This window comes from Muscardinus avellanarius, assembly GCF_963383645.1.
Source record: "Muscardinus avellanarius genome assembly, chromosome: 1".
Lineage (NCBI taxonomy): Eukaryota > Metazoa > Chordata > Mammalia > Rodentia > Gliridae > Muscardinus > Muscardinus avellanarius.
In genome coordinates, this window is record NC_137786.1 from 53,883,362 (window position 1) to 53,903,976 (window position 20,615).

A 20,615-nucleotide genomic window follows, 5' to 3' on the forward strand; every position below is an offset into this window, starting at 1 on the left:
ATTCTCTCCAAAGCAATGACACCTCAAAATATCCAGCAATAACTCAGAAAGAATAGGTAAACATTATTTAAGACATTTCTTTGTGCAAACATACATAGGAACAAATAAGGTTAAACAGAGCATTTTATTAAAAGAATTACACTACATTTAAGCCGGGCGTGGTATCACAAGCTTGTAATCCTTGCACTTGAGAGGCTGACACAGGAGGATCACACAGTTTCGAAGCCAGCCTCATTTACTTAGTGAGGTTCTCAGCAACTTAGTGAGACCCTATTTCCAAATAAAGTATAAAAAAATAAGTCTGGGCGTATAGCCTGGAGGTAGAAAGCCCCTGGGTTCCACCCCCAATACCACAAAAAAAGTAAAAAAGAGCCGGGCGTGGTGGCGCACGCTTATAATCCCCGCACTTGGGAGGCTGAGACAGGAGGATTGCACAGGTTCGAAGCCAGCCTCAGCTACTTAGTGAGGCTTTCAGCAACTTAGTGAGACCCTGTTTCCAAATAAAGTATGAAATAGGTCTGGGAGTATAGCCTGGAGGTAGAAGGCCCCTGGGTTCCACCCTCAGTACCACTAAATAAATAAATAAATAAATAAATAGAATTACACCACATTTAAAAAATACTGTATTTTATTTTCCTTGAACTTAACATGAAAATACTAAGTGCTAAGAAAACTTCTCAGTTCCATTTAAATATTTAAGAGATTTCTTAAGTATCTCCACTCTATACAAAATAGTATGAAAATACAGAAATTAGAATGATTTAAATTACATTATTCAATTTTGTATTGTATTCACTGACTTGCCATAAAAGTGGAGGATATTAGTATACCTAAATGTATATTTTTCATTTTTAATTAAATGTATATTTTTAATTAAATGTATATTTTTAATTTTCTGTCCTCCATCTTTTAATTCTGGTTAGTTATATTACTTTTATATTATTGACATTTTCAGCATTAACATGGGGAATTTTATAGTTGTATATTCTTAGATCTATATTTAAATAAATTTATTGTTCTTTTACCCTAATACAATGATAAAAGTCCTTGTTTCATTATTTTAATTTATATTTTGTTTATATGGATTTCATTACTGTATACTCTTTAGTCTTTGTGTTTGAGATTATATATTATCTTTATAACCAAATAACAGCTTGACTAGATATAATATTTTTGGGTTTCTTTTTTTCCCCTCCTCATTAAACTATAGTCATTCTTTCTTTATCTACATTAAAGCCTGAAGCCAGTCTCCTTCCTCCATCCTTCTGGCCAGAGTAACTAGTTTTTGCTGCCTAATTACTTAAAGTTTTCACTATTTCCTCTTTAAGATTATTATTTCATCCAAAATACCATTATTATTCATCATTTATACTGATTTTTCTATGAATAAGGAACACTCTTATAGATTCGATTTTTTCACTAATATATCTTTGAGTCAGCTTTTCTCCACCAATTTTTTGTTGTTATTTTCTACTTAAACAATAGCAGAATCTCTTGGTAGGTATTTGATAGAGAGTAAGTGATTGTGCTTCATTTAACTACTTTACTTGGTGGCCTATTATGTCATGTAAGCTTCACAGCATTATTCCCATTTTAGAACTCAGGTAATATAGGATCAGCAGAGAAGATAAGTGATATGGTCCAGTGTTAAACAACTAATAAAAACTAGAATTTGGTCTAGATCTGTCAGACTCTAGTCTTGTACTCTAAGCCCTGTGATGTAAAACTTGACTACTTGTTACACATCTCTGACTTGTATACTGTTCTAGGTAAATGTTTAGATCCCCTTCCAGTACTTGTCAGATTTTACCAGTCTTTTCTATGTCTTCTTAATTGTGAACACTGCTGCAATGGGTTGTTTTCTTTAGTTTACTTCAAGAAATTATTTAAAAAATAGCCTACGAGAGAAATATTTCATCTCAGGAATAGAAGAGTCAAATAGTGGGAGTCTATTGATACAATAGACTTTATCAATAAAATGAACAAGAAGTATTTCAATCACTTAAACACCAATTAAGTAACAAGAAAACATTCTTTTTAAAAAATCAAATATAAATAGGACTTCTCTTTAATAAATCAAAGTTTCTTTGTTAAACCAAATTCAGAGTATAATAGATCAATCTCTCTTAAGAAACAAGATCATTCACTATTACAGTGATTGTTTAGCCTGACTTTAAAAGTTTCTGCTAGTGCAACAAGACATGAAAAGAATTATATAGATACTGAGAGAAAAATAACCAAAAATATAACTTATGAATGGAGTAATGTATATATACTTAGGAAATTTTTTATGTTAGTTTTAAAATGATAAGAATTTACTTCAAAAAAGAAGTATTGAAATAAAAGATTAATATGGAAAATCAGTAACATTTCTGTATACCAGAAGGAACCACTGGAAAAGTAGAATTAAGTTGGCAGTAGAATAGTAAAAATTATACAACTTTTTATATTAAACTAGGAATTGTTATGGGTTTTTGTTTGTTTGTTTGTTCGTTTTTTGTTTTTTGGTGGTACTGGGGTTCCTGGAAGCCCTTCTACCTCTGGGCCACACTCCCAGACCTATTTTATACTTTTTTTTTTGAAACAGGGTATCTTAAGCCAGTGTGGCTGGCTTCGAACCTGCGCGATCCTCCTGTCTCCGCCTCCCAAGCACAGGGATCACAAGTGTGCGCTACCACGCCCGGCCTAAAAGCCTTTTTTTGATGATTTGATGAGAAAAGAATAACACATTACTGGATGATAAATGCTTTACCTTTTCTTTTTTCTTTTCTTTCTTCTTCTTCTTCTTCTTCTTCTTTTTTTTTTTTTTTTGGTGGTACTGGGGATAGAACCGAGGGGTATTTTACCTTCGGGCTACACTCCCAGACAAATTTTATATTTTGTTTGGAAACAGGGTCTCACTAAGCTGCTGAAAGTCTTACTAAGTAGCCGAGGCTGGCTTCAAACCTGTGCGATCCTCCTGTCTCAGCCTCCCAAGTACTGGGATTACAAGTGTGCGCCACCATGCCTGGCTCTGAACTTAGTCTGAAATGATTTATTCTAGTTAATTTATCCTGGTCATTTTTAGATTACTTTGTCTTTGATGCTTTGTATTTTGGTTACAATGTATCTACATGGAGATTTTCTTACTTATTCTGCTTGGAATTCATTGAATTTCCTGAATCTGAGGACTAGTGGTGTTCCTATTCGAGAAATCCTCAGATGTTATTTTTATTCCAAGATTCAATTTCAATCTTTACACTTCCTCTTTCTTTAGTTCTATTTATATATGTAGCAGACCAGCTTATCTTGTCTTCCGTGTCTTTTAATCTCTTTTACTTGAGTTTTTTGTTGTTGTTGTTTTTGTTTTTCTGTTTGTGTTTTGCATCCTATAGTATTTTGTTTTCAGGTATCTATTTTCTAGTTTATCTACTCTCTCCTCATTACATGTTTTCTCTGCAGCTATTTACCTTTTCATTGAGCTTGATTTTAACAGTTCTTTTCATCCTTTTTAGCAGTTGTTTTTTGGTTCTTTTTCTCATTAATATTTAGGTCTTTTATTAATTTTTATTTTTACTTTCATTCTCTCCGTGTAATATGCATGTTTTGTTTTTGTACTACCTGAAATTCTGAGCATCAGGTTGTGAGATTATTTGCCTTAAGAGCCTATCTCAGCCTAGAGCTGAGACACATAAACTTAGTGGCTTCCTGTGTTTGTTGGTAGATATGTTATTCTCACTATTGCAGTGAGTGAGGAGTCTAGCTTCATATGTGGGAATCCTAGTTCCATTCTCATGATTGTTAAGACCCACATTCCTAGGTTGCTGAGACCAGCAATTCAGAGTGTTTGAATAATGTTTCCATTACTTGGAAATATTGCTCTGGTTTTAAGTTCTCGCCTCATTTTTTCAGACCCTGAATAATTCCCTTGATTTCTAGTGAGCTAAGATATACATTTAAAGTTTTGTTTTGCTTTTCTTTTCTGTGGTACTGGGAATTGAACTCAGGTGCATTCTACCTCTGAGCTACAAAATATATATATATATATATATATATATATATATATATATATATATTATTTTGAAAACTAGGTTGCTGAGAATCTCACTAAGTTGCTGAGGCTGGTGTTAAAACGGTGATCCTCCTGTCTCAGCCTCCCATGTACTGGGCTTACAGATATATGCCATTATACCTGGCAAGGTATTTTTTTTTAATGTACTGTATTCAGTACTTCTAGATATCTTCTCACAGGAGAGTTTTCAGGTTATCTAGTATGCTGCCTTATTGGAAATGGAAATCTCATTTGTTTTTCATATTAGTGTCATTTGTAAAGTTGAATTGTGGAATATACATATGGCTAAAGACTGAATTTCTGTCACAGCAAATATACTTCACTTCTGTGAAATATTGGCAAAGCTAAGTTCTTGTTATGAAATAATGTGCTTAATTCTGAAACTTTTACTTAGTGTTTAGACAGAATAGTATTGCCTACATTAATCATTGGCATTTTTTAAGCAGGATTCACTCTTGTTTAGTCTGCTTTAAAAAAATTCTAAGAAAGATGTGACAAAGATCAGTGGCAATCTACATCAGATGTATTAATATTTTATTTAAAAGTATATGTGATGTTTCATATAAAAAGAATAAGATTGTAAGTATAAGGGTACAGGCAAGAGCATTTTAGATTCCCCTTTGTCTTCTTTCTAAATTACAGTATACTTAAGGATGGGAGTAGTTATTCTAAGTATTGATTTAGCAGATTATAAAGATCACACATAGAACATTATCTTTCAGATTAAACTTTCTTTTCTGATAGATGTCCTTCAGTATTGCTTAGACTAAAGTAACATGAAGTCTTTTTTAGTCTGTGATAAAATTTGTAAATGTATATACATTTCTTTGTTGACTTCTTTAATCCTTTCCTTTTCAACTAGGCTATAATGGAAAAAAAAAAATCAGTTCCAAGTGTTTTGTGACTAGAATTAGGTATAGGAATATTGTAATTTTTATTTTTTTCAACTGCTACATTTTTTTTTAATGGGCCACCATGCCCAGCTTTTATTTATTTATTTATTTATTTATTTATTTATTTATTTATTTATTTCGGTGGTACTGGGGATGGAATCCAGGGGCCTTCTACTTCCGGACTACACTCCCAGACTTATTTTATATTTTATTTGGAAACAGGGTCTCTTAAGCCAGCTGAGGCTGGCTTCGAACCCACACTATCCTCCTGTCTCAGCCTCCCAAGCGCGGGGATTACAAGCATGTGCCACCATGCCTGGCTCAACTGCTACATTTTTTACTTTCATAGAAAATTATATTTAATCCAAGCAGTGTATCAAACACAAAAACTTACCAGTAAGCTTTTGAAGTCTATACATCCATGGGGAAAAAAAAGTGGAAAAGACTTGCCTTGTGAGATCTCATTTTGTAAGTATTTGATTCTGTAGATTCTGCAAATAGTGAGAAGAGCAGTAGTGCTGGTAGTAGAGATGAGAACAATAACAATAATAATAGAACTACATTTTGGCTGTGTACATATTCTGGACCAAATATCACATTAGGTATGCTAACTTCCATGGAACCTTGTTACTTACAATAATCCACCATTATTTTCATTTCAGGGTGAGGAAGCTGAGGCTCAGATTGGTTTACTTAGTTGTCCAATGCCATACTGTTAGTGATAGGTGCAGAACAGTTAAGAATACACAATGGAGTTTCCCTCATTTTATTCTCTTAGTTGCTTGATTTTTTTTTTTCAAAATTTGTGTGTAAACTACAGTGTATTTTGATACTTTCTGAGGTATGATAAGTCTACTTCTCTATTCCATTTGATGATACCATAAGTCTAAAACCTGTGCCATACAACTATAGGTTTAATACTTATGATGGGCTTTTAATGTAGTAATTTTATGATTTCATCAACAGCAAAGCTGTTGTTTCATTACACATAGATTTGATTATTTTATTATTACAGCAGCAGACTAAAACCCATGAAGGGTATACTTTTTTGGCTTTTAATCATGTGTTACAAAGTTTATCAAATGTTGGAAAATATCAGGATTAAGCTAACTATATCCATGGCCCAAGATACAATGGTATGTAACAGACCTGTGTTCAGCCATCAGCTTGCTTTACAAAAGTCTCTAAGCAAATTCATTTATCACCTTATTAATAAACATGCATATCATTCATTTTGCTTTTATAGTTTAAATTTCTTTTCAAAGGAATAGTGAGCACTCAGGTCTGATCGTTACCACTTGTTTTAAAGATGTTAGAGTCAGTGCTTGAGTCCACTACTTATATTAAGATAATACTTCTCATTACATAAGTTCTCTCATGTGTAGAAGCTAGAGAGAAAATAGGAAACAAAGGGACTTCAGATAAATGAGGAGATCAGGGGACTGGTAGAAGGGGATTAGGGAAGGAAGGTAGGGAAGAGGAAGAGGACTGAAGAAGAAAACAATGTTATATACATATATAAAGGTATCACTGCCAATCTCACTAACATGTGAGCGAGCAGGAAGAGGATCAGGGTGGTATAAAGAGAAAAATAAACCAAGTGATATGTTTGTGTATGAATCTTACTATGATATATAAATGCACCAGTAAAGATATTTTTGGATAAAGCAGACATAACTCAAAATTCATCTAAGGCACATTTATGGAAATTGAAGAAAATGAGAAAAGTACTGGGAAAAATAAGAATCAACTGAAAGTTATACAAAGTATGTGACTGCCCTTTCATTGTTGTTGTTGTTGTTGTTGTTGTTGTTGTTGTTGTTGTTGTTGTTTCTGGTGCTATGGATCAAACCAACTTGTGCATGCTAGGCAAATGTTCTATTGCTGAGCCATATCAAAAGTCTGATAAAAATGGAAATGTACTGACATACTATAGTTTTTAAAAACCTTTCTGTGTAAGATTTATTCATAGTGCTTTCTGTTATATAGAATATATTCAGTTTAAGCTGGACCTGGTGGTGCACGCTTGTTTGTAATCCCAGTACTTGGGAGGCTTAGATGGGAGGATTTGGGTTCATGGACAGCCTCAGCTACCTAGTGAGGCCCTCTGCAACTTAGTGAGACCATGTTTCAAAATAAAGAATAAAAAATAGTGTTGGGGGTGTAGCTCAGAGGTAGAATGCCTGTGGATTCCATCCTGAGTACCACCAAAAAAAAAAAAATAAAATAAAAAAAGAAAATGTACAGTTTAAAAGTACGGTGTGTAATTCTAAAAGTACTTTTTATTCGATAGTTAAATGGGAAACTAAATAAAGAATTAGGTTGTCTATTTCATGTTTCCATTATTTTCCATTTTCATTATTGACTTGGACAATGGTAGAAAATCACTTATTATTGCTCCAGTTAATCTTCTTTGTCTAGGAAGAATGTGAAAATTTCTGGCATTTTAATACTTCCTTAGTGTGAACACTGAGAGGAAATAATTTTAATTAATAATGGCCTTTAATATCCTAAATCCAAAAGAATTGTTATAAAATGTTCTACATAGTATGATAATAGTTTTTACACTTGTGTAATAATTTTGATAATGCCCTTCAGAAATATTAATTTATACATTCCTCATACTCTCCTTATGTGATGATAAAGGAAATGCAAAGAAGACAGATTGCTTCTTTGTGGGCACTTAATTATGTGGGCCTAGACCTCTGATTTATCAGTTTCCCTCCCTTCACCACCCAAATGTTTTCTATAATCATTTGGAATGACACTGACCTAAAAGGAAAAAAATTCAATGATCATAGATCTTATTGGTGCAGTAATTAGTATCATTTCTTATAAGTTTTTGAGTTTTTAATTCTTCAAATAGTTGCTATAATTTTCATGAGTTGGTTGTAATATATTTTCAGTATAGAAAATAACAACCTTCTAAGCAATCAATAACCTTTTTACTAACTTTAATCCTTAATCCTAGTGTCAGCCTGTTATATACCAAGTAGAGCCACAATTCATAGATGAGAAAACCTTCCCCCATGGTTGTGTTCAGGTGCCACTTTCTCATGAAGCCTTAAAAGATGAAGAATGTCAGGCATGGTAGCACACACATTCAATTCTAGTTCTTTAGAAGCTAAGACAGGATTTTGGGTTCAAAGTTACCCTCAGTAACATAGTGAGGCTATTCAGCAACCTAGCAAGACCCGGTTTCCAAATAAAAAATAAAATGAGACTGGGAATATAGCTCTCAGGTAGAATGTCACTGAGTTCAACTTCTGGTACCACAGTAAAGTAAAAACAATAATAAAAAAAAGAAAGTTAAAGAAGACTTTAGTAAATAGAAATAGAGGGAATATAGTCTTTCAAGCCAAGGAAATGGTGTGAATGAATTAAGGGGTATGTGTGCACATCTCAGTTTGCCAAGGCAATTATGACTAGTATGTTTTGACTAAAATTTAGAGTAACCATAGAGGATACGTGGGAGATAAAGTTCAGAAAAAACTTTTTGAAGTTAATTCATGACAGGGACTTAAATATTTGAGAGAGAAATTAGTGCATAATTCAGTAGGAGTTAGATAGCTGTTGAAGCTCATGGGAATGGAATTATAGGATTTGGCACATGTGTTACAAGTGAATGGAAGGAAGAGCAGACTAAAGCCATGATGAGCACATAGGAGTCTATTGCAGTAGTGAAGTTAGACTGCTGTAACTAACCACAGAAAGGAAGAGACTGTACGGGAAAATAGAAGGACAGCATAAGTAAGGAGGTGATAATAGAAGGCAGGCCTGACAGCCAGCATTCTGATGGCTTTATCAGGAAAGATAGCCATGAATCAATCTAATATTAAAACTGGTAATTTTTTGCATTTGTAGAATGTCTAATGGGAGTATTCATCTGGCAGAAGTGTACATTTAAGTTCAAAAATGGATATATGTTAAGTATCAGATTATCTTGATTTTATACTCTGGCTGCATTTTGGTAGAGGGAATTGAAATCCTCAGTATGGATAAAATTCTAAAGAAGGGAGGGGAAAAGAGAGGGTTGTAACTACTGAGAAACATCTAGGATGGAAGAATAAAGTTAGTGTTAAAAGAAAATCAAAGAGCTAAGAAGAAATCTGGCTTGACCCTATGTCTGAGACAGGGAGAGCTAGAGAGAAATAAGTGTTCAACCGAGTCATATTCTTTTAAAGGACTAAGTTACCATCTAACTTGCTGAAGCTGGCTGTGAACCAGCAATCCTTTCTCATCCTCTGAAGTCTGGGATTAGAAGTGTGCACCACTCTGCCTGGCTTAATTTTGAGGATAAAATTGAGGTCACTTAGCTTACAGATAATGGAGCTGGCTTTTAAGTCAAAGCCTCCTGAATCCAAGATAATTCTCTAAATAGTTAAGTTCTGTTGCCTCTACAATACTGTCTTTCATGTTACAAACTTTGTTTTACTTCATTATTTATGTTATAAGAGAGGGTTTAAAAATGTAGCAAAGTGAGGTTTCTTTCCCTTCTTATTTATATTGATTTCTGTGCCTATATGTAGAGTACTGCCACAGAAATAAATATTGTTGGGTAATTTAGTACTTTATTGGGATGACTATTTTTTGTGGTACCAAAAATTGAGAGTATTCTATCTCCAAGCTTCACCTCCAGCCCTATTTTTACTTTTTTATTTTGAAACAGGGTCTCACTAAATTGTAGAGGGTCTCACAAGTTGCTAAGGCTGACTGTGAACTTGTGATCCTCCTGTCTCAGCCTCTCAAGTACTGGGATTACAAGCATGGGCCACCATGCTTGGTTTAGGATGACTTTTTTTTATTGGTGTATTATATTCATACATCATATTGGGGTAAAAAAATTGTGTGTACATACATGTATGCATCACTGATTCAAGCCCTACCCAATTCCCACCCCATTCCCTCCCCGTCCGTCCTTCCCCTGCTTGGCTTAGTGGTTGACTTTGATAAGTTTAAGTACATTGTGTGTTTTAGAGGTTTTCCTCTTACCCCCTCCTTTCTCCTCCTTCAGGTTGCCTTGTTTACTCCTCTATAGGATTTTCTTTTTCATCTAGAGTTCTTCCTATGACCCATTTCTCCCTAACTCTCACATATTAGGGAAAGCATCTGCTTTCTTATTTTTTGTGACTGACTAATCTCACTTAGCATAATGTCCTCCAGGTCCATCCATTTCCCTGAAAATGATGTAATTGAGTATTTTTAATGGCTGAGTAAAATACTATTGTGTACATATCCCACAGTTTTGTAATCCATTCATCTGTTGATGGACATCTTGGCTGGTTCCATAGTTTGGCTATGGTGAATTGTGCAGCTATGAACATAGTTACACATGCATTAGTTTGGTAGTTTGGTTTCCTATCTTTTGGGTAGATACACAGAAGTGGTATTGCTGGATCAAATGGTAGATTTGTTCCCATTCTTCTGAGGATTCTCCATACTGTTTTCCAAAGTGGTTGAACTAGTTTGCAATCCCACCGACAGTATCTTAGAGTTCCCACTTCTCCACATCCTCGCCAGCATCTGTTGTGGTTTGTGATTTGAATGATTGCCATTCTCATTGGAGTTAGGTGAAATCTCAGGGTAGTTTTGATTTGCATCTCTCTGATGGCCAGTGATGTTGAGCATTTTTTCATGCATTTATTGGCCATTTGAATTTCTTCTTTTGTGAAGTGTGTATTTAGTTTGTTTGCCCATTTTGTTATTGGATGCTTTGTTTTCTTAGTGTTGAGTTTCTTGAGTTCTCTGTATATTCTAGATATTAGTCCTCTATCTGTGTTGTAGGTGTCAAAAATCTTCTCCCATTCTTTTGGCCCTTGATTGAGGTTCTTGATAGTTTCTTTTGCTAAACAGAAGATCTTCAGTTTCATGCAATCCCACGTATTGAATTGCCTTTTATTTTGTTGTGCCTTTGGGGTCTTGTTGAGAAAGTGTTTATCTGTGCCTATGTGTTGCAGTGTTGGACCTATGCCCCCTTCCAGGAGCTTCCGGGTCTCTGGTTTGATTTCCAAGTCTTTGATCCATCTTGAATTGACTTTTGTACAGGGTGAGAAACTGGAATTAATTTCCAGTTTTCTGCATATGGTTAACCAGTTTTGCCAACACCATTTGTTGAACAGGCTATCTTTTCTCCAGTGTACGTTTTTGGCCCCTTTGTCAAAAATCAATTGGCTGAAAGTGTGTGGACTTGTTTCTGGGTCTTCTCTTCTGCTCCATTGATCTATGTATCTAGTTTTTTGCCAGTACCTTGCTGTTTTTATTACAGTGGCTTTGTAGTATAGTTTAAAGTCAGGTATTGTGATTCCTTCTGCATAATTTTTGTTGTTGAGAACTACCTTGGCTATACTGGGCTTTTTGTTATTCCAGATAAATTTAAGGACTGATTTTTCTATGTCTGTGAGGAATGATCTTGGTAGTTTAATGGGCATTGTGTTAAATCTAGATCACTTTTGGAAGAATGTCCATTTTAATGATATTTATTCTGCCAATCCATGAACACGGAAGATCCTTCCATCGTCTAAGATCTTCTTTGATTTCTTTTTTCAGTGTTTTATAATTTTCTTTGTAGAGATCTTTTACCTCCTTGGTCAAGTTTATTCCTAAGTATTTTATTTTTTTTGTGGGAGAACCTGAGTGGAAGTGTTTTCTGAATTTCTTTTTCAGTGGATTTATGGTTGGTGTACAGGAAAGCTTCTGATTTTTTTAAGTTTGATTTTGTATCCAGATACTTTGCTGAATTTGTTGATCAGTTCTGTAAGCCTTTTGGTTGAGTTTGTTGGGTTTTCAAAATATAGTATCATGTCATCTGCAAATAGTGAAAGTTTGAGTTATTTTTTTCTTATTTGTACTCCTCTGATTTCCTTTATTTGCCTTATTGCTCTGGCTAGAGTCTCTATACTATATTGAAGAGAAGTGGTGATAATGGACATCCTTTTCTTGTTCCTTAAAAACAGTTCCTGTTTTTAAGGGGAATTCTTGAAGTTTTCCCCATTTAATATGATGTTGGCAGTGGACTTATTGTAGATTGCCTTAATAATGTTGAGATATGTTCCTTCTATTCCAATTCTTTGTAGTGCTTTTCATCATAAATGGGTTTTGAATTTTTTTTTCGGGTCTGGGGATATAACCCAGGGGCATTCAACCTCCTAGCTACACCCCCTGCCCTATTTTTTATTCTTTATTTTGAATCCGGGTCTCACTGAGTTGCAGAGGGCCTCACTAAGTAGCTGAGGCTGTCTGTGAACCATGATCCTCCAGGTCTCAGCCTCCCGAATGCTGGGATTACAAGCATACGCCACTACGCCCGGCTGGATGTTGAATTTTATCAAATGCTTTTTCAGCATCTATTGAAATGATCATGTGATTTTTGTCCTTGGTTCTGTTTATATGGTGAATTACATGGATTGATTTTCGTATGTTGAACCAGCCTTGCATCCCTGGGATGAACCCTACCTGGTCATGGTGTATGATTTTCTTGATGTGGTTTTGAATGCGTGTTGCTAGTATTTTGTTTAATAGTTTTGCATCCAAGTTCATCAGAGATATAGGCCTGTAGATTTCCTTCCTTGAACTGTCTTTATTCGTGTTGGGTATTAGTGTGATGTTGGCTTCATAGAATGTATTTGGGAGAGTCCCAGTTTTTTCTATTTCGCAAAATAGTTTGAGGAGTATTGGGGTTAGTTCTTCTATAAAGGTTTTATAGAATTCACTTGGGAAACCATCTGGTCCTGGGCTTTTCTTTGATGGTAAGCTCTTTATTGCTGTTTCAATCTCTTTGATTATTATTGGTTGGTTTAAGTGTTCTATATCTTCTTGACTCAGTTTAGGAAGGTTGTATTTATCTAGGAATTTGTCGATTTCCTCCAGATTTTCCATTTTGTTGGAGTATAGTTTTTCAAAGTAGTTTCTGATAATCCTCTGGATTTCTACACTGTCAGTAGTAATGTCTCCTTTTTCATCCCTTCATAATTTAAGTTGATTCTCTCTTTTTTTTAGTTAGGTTGGCTAGTGGTTTATCTATCTTGTTAATTTTTTCAAGAAACCAGCTTTTGGAATTGTTGATTTTCTGTATTGTTTTTTATTCTCTATTTGTTAATTTCTGCTCTAATTTTAATAATTTTCCGTATTCTGCTGGCTTTCGGGTTCAGTTGTTCCTGCTTTTCAATTGCTTTGAGGTGTGTCGTTAGGTTATTTATTTGAAGATTTTCTGTTTTTCTTAGGTGAGCACTTAGTGCTGTAATTTTTCCTCTTAATACTACTTTCAAAGTGTCCCAGAGGTTTTGGTATGTTGTATCTTTATTTTCATTTGTTTCCAGCTACACTCCCAGACCTATTTTTACTTTTTTTTTTTTTTGGAAACAGGGTATCCTAAGCCAGCACACGCGGCTGGCTTCGAACCTGTGCGATCCTCTGTGTCTGCCTCCCAAGCGCGGGGATTACAAGCGTGTGCCACCACGCCTGGCTTAGAAATGTCTTGATTTCACCTCTTACATCTTCTATGACCCATTCTTCATTCAGAAGTTTGGTGTTCAGTCTCCACATATTTATGTTGTTTCTCTGGGTCTTCCTATAGTTGATTTCTAGTTTCATTCCATTATCGTCTGAAATGACACAGGGAAGTATGTAACACTTTTTAAGTTTGCTAGTGCTCATTTTGTGTCCCAGGATGTGATGTATTTTGGAGAAGGTTCCGTTAGCAGCTGAGAAAAATATAAACTCTGCTGTAGTTAGGTGAAATATTTTATATGTGTCCAACAGGTCCATTTGGTTAATGGTGTTCTTTAGTTCTGAGGCATCTTTACTGACCCTTTGTCTGGAAGATCGGTCTAGTGTTGTGAGAGGCGTGTTGAAGTCTCCCAGGATTATTGTATTGGGATTTATGTGTGACTTCATGTCACACAGAGTTTGATTTATGAAAGTAGCTACACCTATGTTTGGGGCATAGATGTTGATTACTGTTATTTTCTCTTGCTGGATTATTCCTTTTACCAGTAAAATATGATCTTCTTTGTCTCTTCTAATAAGTTTGGATTTGAAGTCTAACTTGTCTGATATCATAGTTGCTACTCCTGCTTGTCTTCGAGTTCCATTGGCATAGATTACCTTGCTCCAGCCGTTTACCTTGAGTTTATTCCTATATTTACTTGTAAGGTGTGTTTCTTGTAAGCATCAGATGGATGGATTCTGGTTTTTAATCCATTTTGCCACTTTATGTTTTTTTATTGGGGAGTTGAGGCCATTTACATTCAGTGTGATTTTAGGGAGATAATTTTTAATTCCTAACATGTTAAGATTTTCTTTCAGTTAAAGATAGTGTTTATTCTTCTTTGCTTAGTTGTCTGCTAGAGGCAAAATCTTGTTTCTTTGGTTCTGGCGTGTATTACCTATTTCTTTTTTGTAGTTAATCTTTTTGAGTATTTTCTCTAGCGCTGGTTTTGAAGACATAAATTCCTTCAGTTTCTGGTTTTCATGGAAGCTTCTTATTTCCCCATCTAATTTGATAGATAGTTTTGCTGGGTAGGAAATTTTTGGCTGGAATTTGTTTTCTTTCACAGTTTGGAAAATGTTACTCCAAGCCCTTCTGGCTCTCATGACTTGTTTTGGGAAGTCTGGAGTGATTCTAATTGGTTTGCCTCTGAATGTCACTTGGCCTTTTATTTTTGTTGCTAAGATTCTCTCCTTGGCTTCTACATTAGTCATTTTAACAATTATGTGGCATGGGGATCCTCTTCTCTGATCCTGTCTAAAGGGAGTTCTATAAGTTTCCTGGACCTTTGTATTGACCTCTTGCTCTATGTTTGAAAAATTTTCCACTATCACTTCCCTGAAGAGATTATTGATCCCTTTGGATTCACCTTCTTTTCCCTCCTCTATTCCAATTATTCTTAGGTTAGCTCTCTTAAAATGTGCCCATATTTTTTCAATGTCTGATTCCTGCTGCCAGATTTTTTTTTTCTAAATTAGAGACTATGTGTTCATTTTTGGAGTGATCATCTTCTAGGAGCGAGATTCTATTCCCCATGTGGTCTAATCTTTTGTTTATACTTTGAATTGAGGCCTTTACTTCAATGATTGCATCCTTCATTTCTTTTTTACTCTCTCTGAATTCTTTTTGAAAGTCCTCTATTATTTCTACAGTTATTTTCCTGATTTGATCTTCTAGAGATCTCTGAATTTCTGTGTTATCAAGTTCTGATATTGTGGTGTTGTGGGCATTTATTGCTCCATTGTTATTTTTCTTTCCCATAATTTCAGAAGTTTGTGCCTTTTCTGGGTTCTTCTTGGGTCACTACGACTTCACTTAAGGTGCTCTGGATCTTGAGTCTGTGGTATTTCAGACCTCACTACTTTTTTAGTGGGTTGTATCACAAAGTCTCAGACCCAAGGAGTCAATCGAGGCTGCTTTAGACCATGGGGGTGCCAGGCTGGGCGTTGTCCAGTGGGGATTTGCAACTATGGTGTGATATCTCTGCTGCTGCCATGCCCCCACTGGGTTGGACTGCAAAGATCTCTGACCCAGGGAGACTATTTGCGCAAGACCCTAGGAGTGCAGTACTGGGATTTCTTCTCTAGGGGTTGCAATTTGATTCTTGGTTGTTGAGTGCGCTGATGGAGCTGTAGTGGACTCGATGAACTTGCTGCTGCTGCCACTGGCAATATGGCGCCACTGTCACGCCCTCGGCCGTGAGTCTGGCGTATTTCTGGTTTTGAGTTCCACTCTGAGTCCCTGCAGGGTGTGCTGAGCCTGGCCCCTGCGAGCTTTAGAATCTCCTTGAGCTGAAAAAAGTGCTGAATTCTGCCTGGCTGTTTCACAGCTGCTCACCTCTGCTCACTGTCCACCCTTCCTCTCTAGGACCTGGTGGCTTGTTGAGTGTGCTGACCTGGAGCCGTCCAGTGAAGTCGCCGCTGCCGCTGGCAGTATCGCGCTGCTGGTGCGTCTTTGGTTGTGAGGCCGGTGTATCTTCTCTTTGGTTTTAAGCTCAGTTCTGAGTCCCCCTCCTCTCTGGAGCCTGGTGCTGTGAGGGAAGATGGTGCGACGCAGCTCCACGCCGCAGCTGCGGCCACGGCACTGCAGGCTGGTTTCTTTTCTGGTGTCTGGTTGTTCTTTCAGCCCTCTTTTTCTCTGTGTCTTGTATTTACAGTTTTTATTTCTCTGCTGATGGTGTTTGCTTGCTATGAAAGGTAGGATTACCTTTTTAAAGGAAGATTTCTTTTTTCCACTAGGGAGAAAGATGTTACAGATGTGCCAGATTTTTAAAGAAAAAAATGTGATGCAGAATTAACAGGTAGTTAGTGGTGATATATATATATAAACTATATTAAAATTCAAGTGAATTTAAATTAGAAATATACCTATTAGGATAAATTATTTATCTGATAGCTAATAACGATTTATAAGAGCTATTTCCTTTATCATTCAAGCAGAAACTAGGTTTTGAATGTGTCAAGAAGATCCTCTCTGAATTCTAATACAAGCCCTTGATTTGGCAGCACTTGCTGACATACATTCCACGATTACAATTTTTATTCTCATCTTAATATATTTAAATGTATTCTAGTGCCAATGGATAGAATTATTTCAGAAAATATAAGTTTGGAAAAACGTATAATTAGGCTGTGATCTAAAGATTAGTTTAATAAGTTGTGCTTTATTCCAAGAGTTATGGATCCCACAAGTACTAACAAATGGTGATGTTTGAATAGTCTGAAAGATTTTGACAAATTGTAAATCTGCAGTCAGTTGAAAAATTTAACACAATGATGCCATTTTTAATGAATTTTAATGAAAAATGTAATTCAACAATGATTCAGAGAAAAAAGGGGGAATAGTCAAGAAGAGGTATAAATCTGATGAATAATGGTTAAATAATCGCATAGATTTTTTTTTTATAGGAGAAGAAATAGGTTTGGGCAAGAAGGAGATAACCTTGGATTTGTAAATAAAGACTTTGTAATTATGTTGAGACATCTGCTGTTCATCTAGTTCTGAGTCTTGAAATGTGTCTAGTCTGAATTGAGATTTGTTGTAATTATATCATACATACCAGATTTTGAAGACTTAGTACAAAATAAGAATGTAAAATATCACGTTGATATTTTTCTATTGGTTGAGTGTTCAAAAAATAATATTTTGAGAAAGCATATGTACTTGACTAATCTCACTTAACATAATGTTTAATCTTTCTGTGCTTGGCTAATCTCTCTTAACATACTATTCTCTAGGTCTTTCCATCTTCTTGTGAATGACGATTTTGTTCTTTATTAATGAGTAGAATACCATTGTGTGTATTTCCCATAATTTTGCAATCCATTCATCTGTTGATGGAGACCTAGGTTGATTCCATATTTTGGCATATAATGGAGGAGAAAACTCAGCAAAGCCAGAGAGGACGGATAGGAGAGGAAGAAGACTGAGGTTAATCAATGAAAAACAACATTCGAATATATGTATACATGTGAATATAACATTGTTTACCTGGACACTCAGAATTGGGAAGGAGGGAAAAGGAAAAGCAGGGAGTGAGGGAGGGCACCAAGTACAGTGTGAATATATGCCATTGTCAATATGACCCACATTATGATGTGAGACAATAGTGCACCAATAAGATAAAACAAACAAACAAAAAAAAAAAAAGCTGAGCACGGTGGCACACGCTTGTAATCCCAGCATTTGGAAGGCAGAGATTGGAGGATAATGGTTCATGGACAGCCTCAGCTACTTAGTGAGACCCTTTGAACTCAGTGAGACCCTGTTTCAAAAATAATGAGACCAGAAAATAGCGCTGGGAGTGTTAGCTCAAAGGTAGAATGCCCCTTGATTTCATCCCCAATACCGGAAAAAAAATATTTTGGCTGTAATTTAAACTTGTTTTTTGGTTTTTTTTTTTTTTTTTGGTGGTACTGGGGTTCCTGGAAGCCCTTCTACCTCCAGGCTATACTCCCAGACTCATTTTTTATACTTTTTTTTTTTTTAATTTGGAAACAGGGTCTCTTAAGCCAGCACGGCTGGCCTCGAACCTGGGCAATCCTCCTGTCTCTGCCTCCCAAGCGCGGGGATTACAAGTGTGCGCCACCACACCCAGTTATAATTTAAACTTTTATGTTTACTTTTTAAATATATCTGTTAAAAATCTTTAAACTGTTATATTTCTTACCTTATATTTTTATTGGATATCATTAATCTACATGGAGATTTATAATTGATAATTAGAAATGCAAGAGCAAAGTCAAGGCAAAACATCTAGATTTGGAAATAACTTATATAGGAGTGATAGGTGATATTATGAGATTAGACAAAAATGCAAGTTTACAAGATACAGATATGAGGAAAAAAATGCTAACTACTGTAAGAGAAGAAGAGAAAGAGTAACCAGAAGAATCAGGAAACCATGACTTTGAAAAGCCACATAAATGTGATTAGGATAGAATTTCAGGAAGGACAGGGTAGTTTATATCATTGAATGATAGGCTAAAGAGGAAGAGTGAAGCTAAGAAAAGACCATTGAATTTGGTTAATAGAGGAATAGTTTCAGGAGAATATAAGAGGGATTGATTGCAAGAGATTATGAAGTAGACTGTATATATGAACTGTTCTTTCAGGAATGGAGTCCATTTGTGGAGATCATAATCATTTGATTCAAGCAGAGTCCAGGGAAATTTGAGCATATTTGTTTGCTGAATGAAAGGGTCAGTGAAGTAGGAGTGCTTGCAACTGTGAAAGAGAGAATACAATTTCTATCGTAAAGTCCTAATCATTGGCTCTCAAACATGGGTGTCTTGGAATTATCAGGGGAACTTGTTATAAGGGCAAATCCCCAGGCAACATCTCACATCTAAAGTTAGCCTACTATCTATTATCTGTTCCCTGGAACAGATCCATTAGGGGAAGAGGGACACTTAAACCATATCCACCATGCTCACAATTACTTCCAGGTGGTTATAATATATCCATAGGGTCAGACAAGTTAAAAACCTTAAGGGAGCTAAAAAGTACATTGGTGAAATGTTTGGTCAACCATCAGAATTGAAGTCAATGAGGATTATGATGGAGCTGATGCACCATAAACCTCAGTTATATTGTTGATTTTCGTTACTATGAGAAAGTGCAAGTTCATTGGAAATGAAAGGTGAAAAAGTAGAGATTTTGGTCAGAGAAGGTAGTTTTAGATTTCAGGACCTTGAATGCCAAGCAGACATAAAATGTGCCAGTGTGTGTTTGTTGAGGAAAAACAGATAAAAAGAATTGAGTCATGCACATTCTAAGGTCTACCAATTTGGTTAGTGCAGTGTAGAACTGTGAGTTGTAAAATTATATGGGATTTGGGATCAGGAGGAAACACTAAAAGATTATAGTGTGGAACTATCTAGACTTATATTCAACTACACCTTGCTATATACATTGTTTGGGAGACCATTTCCAGAGTGCAATGCCTGCTGGAATTTAAAGTCTTCTTTGAGTACCCTTGATCCAGTCTAGCTTTTGTTAACAATAGAGTAGATGCTTGATATTCAAAGACAGAACATGTATAGCTTTGATTATTCATAAATGACCCAAAGGGTTTGTATTAGTCAGCCTTTTGTCACTATAACAAAATACTGGAGGCAGATTGTATTAGTATTTTCACAGCTATAATCCAAAGATTTGACCATGTAACTTTAGAGGAAGGAAGATTATTTGCTCATGATTTCGGTGTTCAAGGCCAGGCATGGCAGTAGGAAGCAGAGAAAGGGAGAGTGCAAGGCTTTTTTCTCATATCATGGAGGCCATAAGCAAGAGAGAGAGTGAGGAGAGGAAGAACCTTATATAACCCCCAAGGCCAGCCCCAGGGACCACCTTCTCCAGCCATACCCTACCAGCTCAGTGCACCACCCAAATAAATTCATTATAGTACATTATTCTACTGCTGAGATTATAACTTTCATGGCTTAACTATATCAACCCTGACTATTAATAAAGGAACTCTTTAAGGGACATTCTGTATCTAACTATAAGACAAACTAACTTGACAAGCAGCATTGTAGGATTTCTTAAGGCACTTTGTCACCTCATAGCAGATGGTAACTTCAGGAGTGCTGAGAGGGAGAGAGTACATTTTGAAACAGAAAGCCAGAGAGAGACTGGGGTAGCACAACCTCCACCTGTAATTGATCTAAGACCTCCCACTGGGCATCATCTCTTAAAGGTTCCGTCACCTTACAGTATCACCACCCTGTGAATCAAGCCTCCAACACATGCACTTGGGGTGTGGGGGTGTACTCAAACCATATTCTAACCAAAGCAGGGTTTATGACGTGAGTAATTTTCAGTTGTTATCAAGAAATGAATTTGAATCACCTGCCCTAAAAACTGTCTTACAGGAACAATTCACTTAACTAATGACTTGTAAAATCAACATTTATGCCTTTAATACATGAGGTATTGTATTAATCATCAGCATTACTTGGCATGATTGGTTTCACAGAAGAGGAAATGATGTACCAAATTGTGTTATTAGATGAGTTAAAAATCTTAGTTTGAAAAATCAAATAACTTTTAAAAGTTTTTAGCAGTATGTGTAGGATATATAATTGCCTGATAATGGTAATTACTGGTGTTAATTGAGAAATTCAACAAATTTTAAGCCAAATTGTTTAATGTACATTAAAGTTTGGTTTGACTCAAATTCTCCATT

The 20,615-nt window shown here is 35.7% G+C and overlaps 1 protein-coding gene across 2 annotated transcripts in view; it reads left to right on the forward strand.

The window, feature by feature from the left end:
- The window catches only part of CWC27 (CWC27 spliceosome associated cyclophilin), a gene marked incomplete at both ends in the record, with an annotated part of 231,662 nt that overhangs the window by 102,888 nt on the left and 108,159 nt on the right, over positions 1-20,615 (forward strand). The gene's annotated exons all lie outside the window — the stretch shown is intronic.